Genomic DNA, 5434 nt, shown 5'->3' on the forward strand with positions numbered 1-5434 from the left:
AAAAAAAAAAACGTATTTTAAAATTTAGATTTTACAGACCTCCATCCAATAGCTGAATGCATATGTGAGCAGACATTCCATTCCATCCTGCTGCTGTTAGACAACAGCTAGTGAAATAGGAGGCCTGAAGAATGTGAAATAATTGAAAATAACTTAAGAGCTAAAAGTGTTGGATGAGCACTTAGTCTTAAATGAAGGTTGTAGACCATGTGCATGATAAATTTGATTGTAAATACCGAAATAACCCAATGAGCAGTAATAGGTAGGCTTCTAATTAAGTATTCAAAACAAGATGCATTTTTTAAAAAACTGGTGCTATGTATATGGTGTCTTTTCTCTCTCTCTCTTTTTTTTAGAAGAGATAACAAGGGAGGAAAAAAAATCTCTGTCAACAACAGAAAGTAATGTATTTTACCAAATGAACTTAGTCTAGATTAGTCATTTTCCACAAGGATCATATATATTAGCATAAATGATTATGTATAAAACAAAAATCTTATTTTTAACCAGCTCACCAATTCATTCAAAAATATCGATAAGTTTACAAATCATTTCTGCATGAATACTTATAAAACCTACACTCAGACAAATGGCTATTTCACTTGAATATTAAACATTAACATAATCCTTATATTTCTGCAGACTTTTGTATTTACCCATGTGTTTGCATTTGCTTTTGAATTTAGGGTTATTTAAAATGACCATCTCTTCTTTTTTACTTAGTCTGCCCATCTCTCACCCTCAAGATAGTTCTAATCTTTTCATTAAATTCTTTGATTTTTCTATCACATAATAAAGTCTCCCTCACCTGAAATCCTAGAGCACAGGCCAACAAATATTTCTTTTTGCTAAAGTGCCAGAGTATAGACTTCAGGTGTTGTAGGCCAAGACTCAACTGTGCAACTCTGCCCTTGGGAAGGAAAGTGTCCACAGAAAATGGAGAAACAAATGGCTATGACTATATCCTAGGAAGACTTTATAAAAACAAGACAGTAGACTGGATAGAGCCCAAGATTTGTAAGGTTTGTCAACCTCTGATCTAGCTGATCACCACTCTCCATCATTTATTTTGATACTTAATCCTTCTGTAGATGGTTCCATTAGCTAGTACATACAGAGGGTATCCCCGAAATTACAGTGTTCTCAAAGGTTCGGGAAAGAGGCCCTATCTTATTTTCAGGTCTTAATACACACTACTTAATGTAGTGATTCTCATTTACTGATTTGAATGTATTTAAAGTTCAGAAGCGAGATCTAACTGCCATTAGCATATACTTCATGGAAACACCTACTGAAGCCTGAGTCACCATGTTATCTAACAGGGAGTCTCATCTTGCTGAGCCTTTAATCTTGCTATGTGCAAATGCATAAACAAGCATGTGTAGCTAATGCTGATAGATTACTGTCTTTCTTTTGTGGCAATTTACACACTCACACACACACACATAAATGGGATGTATAATAGTTTATACATGTATATGCACACAGGATATTATATATGCCACATCTGAATAGAAAGTAAGGAGCTTAAAAACCCCCTGGAATGTTATCCTGATTGACATTACTGACTTTGTGGCGAAATGAAAAATTCAGCACTTAAATATTTTTACAGCATCCATATCAATGCTGAATGTCTTTCCTGTGTGTGCCAAACTGTATCTGTAGACCCTGGAATTGTAAAGTCATTGAGCTCTTGCTGTTTTATGACTCTCCTACTTGGCTCAGGTTATTATAATTCATCGCTACAATGTACCGAAGAAAACTCCTCAAAAATAAAGAGGCTCTTCCTTAAGCCAGTACAAAAAAATATAGGTAGAGATAAAAGCAAAATAATTATGATTACCATTTATTGATGACCCGTAATATTCTTTATGCTCTCAACCATAATACGGGTTTTTTTGTTGACATTTTTTAAAAGGAGAAGGGATCTGAATGTTTGCATAGCCTCCTTCTGGTTAAACAGCTTAGATGTGGCTACCCAAAAATTTCATCAAGTTTTCTCTATTGATCTATGAAGGCTCTGGTCCTGCATGTGATACTGGGGTAGAGAAATAAAAGGAAGAGAGTGGTAGAGAATGGGACAGACTGCATGGTGAAAGTGACATTGGAAGTCTACAAAATTGGCCAGAAGGACAGAGATTGTGTAACTTGGCTTTTAGAGTATGTTCCACTGTTTGTATGACTCAAGGGTAAAAGGAACTTGCTGTGTTATTCACCATCATGTCCCTACGTCTACAGGGTGTCTGGGACACATAAGTGAATAAATACTCTTAGTTTATGTATAAATAAATGGTCCATTATCTCTAAATCCAGTTAGTATGCACACACACAGAGAGACACACACACACAACACTGTTGCCATTTACCTTTAAAGGCATTGATTTAGGAAGGAAATAATTTTGCAAAGTGACTAATTTCAAATTGTAACTGAAGTGTACAGTGCTGATCCCTTTTTTCTTTCTTCCTTTCAGGCTTGGTCATTGATTCATGCATTTCACCGAGGGCCACAAAGGAAAGATGTCCAGCTCTAAGCGGACAGTGAGGTTCTCCGGGAGATGAGCCCCTTTGTCAACTCATTTGCCACTCAGTCTTCATCAAAAAAGAGATGGTATTAGTGGCCACAAGGGTCATTAGCAGAAGCTCAAACAATGATATTCATAAACGACGTTTTCATTACTGTAGTTTTCTGTGCGTTTTTGAACTTTTCTAGCTTGAAGTGCAGCGGTTCTAAAAATGAGCTTAATTGAAGTAGGTCATACAAAAAACAGGTAGAGAATCTAAATAAGTTAGACTGATGGAGGAAACATAAGATACATAAGCAGTCGGGCTTTCAAATAGCCCAAAAGTGATTGAAGCAGATGATGCCCAGGAAGCCAGGCAGAGGTCCTAGTTTAAAGAAGGAAGAACGCAGTCAGAGTTGGAACCGCCGCGGGAAGAACAAGCGAGCCAACAATAGGCAGCGGTTTACGAGGACGCCGATGAACCTGCGTGAGAGCGGAAACAGAGGCCCTCAGTGCCGGAGACTCCGTGCCCACAGAGGTGCCCGCCGGGGACAGATGCGGACGGACACACTCTCGTTCCTGACATCCAGAAACGTGTCTGCAGGCGACAGCGCCCGAGCGCAGCGGGGCCACAACGTCGACCTGCCCGGCGCTCAGGGCGGGAGCTGGCCCTGCGGCTCGGCGGTGGCGGCGAGTGGGAGCGGACGCAGGGCAAGGGGCGTGAGGGCACTTTAGGGTGGAAGCCGAGCCGCAGCTGCAGCAGGGTGGCATGAAGCTGCGGGCGAACCGGGGCATTCACCTGACACAACAACGGTGGCTTGGAATTCCGGGGGCCGACGGCCGGTCCCTAGGCCGGAGCAGTGGGCGTCACCGGGCTCCGGGGGCCTGGGGGGACGAGGCTGAGCTGGGAGGGCCAGGGCCGCAGGGCCGCCTGGGGACAGGCCCCGCCGGACTCTGGCCTACGTGCCAGGACCCGCGGGCCTAGCAAAGAGCTCGCGGCAGGGGCGTTCCGACGGACAAACGTCAGCCAGGCAGAGGGCGCGAGACACCAGAGCAAGGAGAAGGCGGCGGGCAAACTCCGACGGCGGCGGCGGGTGGCCCCGCTCGCGGGAGTACCAGCCGGGGAAGGAGACACCTGCACCGCAGAGCGGGCCTCGGGGTGCCGGCTGCACAGGGCGGCCCGGCCGGGCGTTCAGGAAGGGCCGGGCTCAGGCCGGACGCTGGGGACGCGCCGGGCCAGCGGCCAGTGAGGGCAAACGCAGGGGCCCCGGCGGGCACTGTGAGGTTGCCCCAGCCCAGCCCGCAGCGAGTTCCATGGGCCAGGGAGGGGCCCCAGGGCGCCGCAGACCCCCTCCCCGCTGCTCCCCTCAGCCTGGGTTTCAGGGATCCGCCTGTTCCGCTCCGCTCTGCCTCCGGGGTGTCCTCTCACCCCCCACCTCTGGGCCGCACCCAGCTCTGTGTGCGTGAATGTGTAAAATAAAAAAGAAAGCGGCGGTCAGGAAAGGACGGACCTCGCCAGTGCACTGATCACACACCAAAGAAAAACGCGAGGCACAAACTGAGGGGCTCGACGGCCGAGCCGGACAAGCTGAGCGGGCAGCTGGGCAGGAGACACGGGCAGAGCCGGTCACCTACCTCTGTCTTCGGTGGCGGCCGCGTGTCTGAGACAAACGCCACCCCAGACAAGGGCCGTCGGAGGCTGTTATTCTCCACGTGGTGAAGATGAGCACTGGATGGCCCAAGTAGGCCGCTGCTGGCTATTTACGGGCCCCGTTGAGACACGGACGCGCCCTCTATTCCCAAGGAGTTCCCTGACTGCAACGGGGCCTCAGTGACTTCCCAACGCGGCCGGACTGCTTTGACCCGGGGTTTTGAGGAAGCCTGTCACAAACCAAAGTGACTCCTCAGCTGAGGAGAGCCCATTCACGGGGGATGGTGCAAGCCGGCACTGCCAAGGCGTGTGGTCGGAAGAGGCATGTCAGTTTCCAAAAGATCTGTTCGGAAGATCAGTGATCCCCTCAAGGCCAAATATCCCGCACCTGCCCCCAGCCGCCCGGGCCGAGTGCTGCATGCATGCACACGCCCTCACAGACATCACCTCATTTACTCTGCAACTGAGACACGGGGCTGACAGTGTCCTCTTTCTACATGCGCAGAAGCGCATCTCGAGGCATAAGGAACCGACACTTGGGCGGTCTAGCAACTTTCTCTAGCCAAGCCAAGATCCAAACCCAGACACCCAGATGTCAGAGTGCCCCTTTGACCCCCATCTGGTTCGGACCCAGACGAACAGGGGCTCCCAGGTGAACCCCATATGTTCTCTCTGCTTCCAAGGTCCCCACAGCCAGCCTAGGAAGGGAAACGGGATCCCACTGAGCTCACAGTAATTGCAGTAAAATGGAACATTCGGCCCAGAAGTCCAGGCCAGGTTACAAGCCACTCACAGGTTGAGACGGCGGGAACCAGGAGCAGGTTGTCTTTGGGGGAGCTGGAGGGAGGGGCGAGTGACGGTGTGGAAATGGCAGAGAGAGCGCTGCAGCCCTCCCTCAGGTATCCACAGAAGACCTCTGTGGTGCCCAGGACACCATGCACGTCTTGCTCCAGACCAAGCCAGCCAGCGGCCAAACCCAGTGCGACCCAGAAGCCCAGCAGGATAAGCCGCCCTCCTCGGCCAGCTGGGGCAGGTTTCTTTCTACTGTTTACGTTATCGCACCTTCCGCTAATCTCTCAGAGCGAAGAGCGCCTGCTTTATTCTCACAAAAGAGCCTTTGACTAGAAGTCCAGATACCGGACAACAGGAGATCTCTCAGAGGCACTGCAGCGGGAACTCCCTGGAGGGCAGCGGGCTGAAGCACAGAGCTGAGGCCACCCAGGCACTGCAGTGGGGAGGTGCAGCCCCACCAGGGAGGACCCCCAGGGCCTGCAGGCCTCTG

The sequence above is a fragment of the Condylura cristata genome, unplaced genomic scaffold, assembly GCF_000260355.1.
Source record: "Condylura cristata isolate star-nosed mole 26May11 unplaced genomic scaffold, ConCri1.0 scaffold00034, whole genome shotgun sequence".
NCBI lineage: Eukaryota > Metazoa > Chordata > Mammalia > Eulipotyphla > Talpidae > Condylura > Condylura cristata.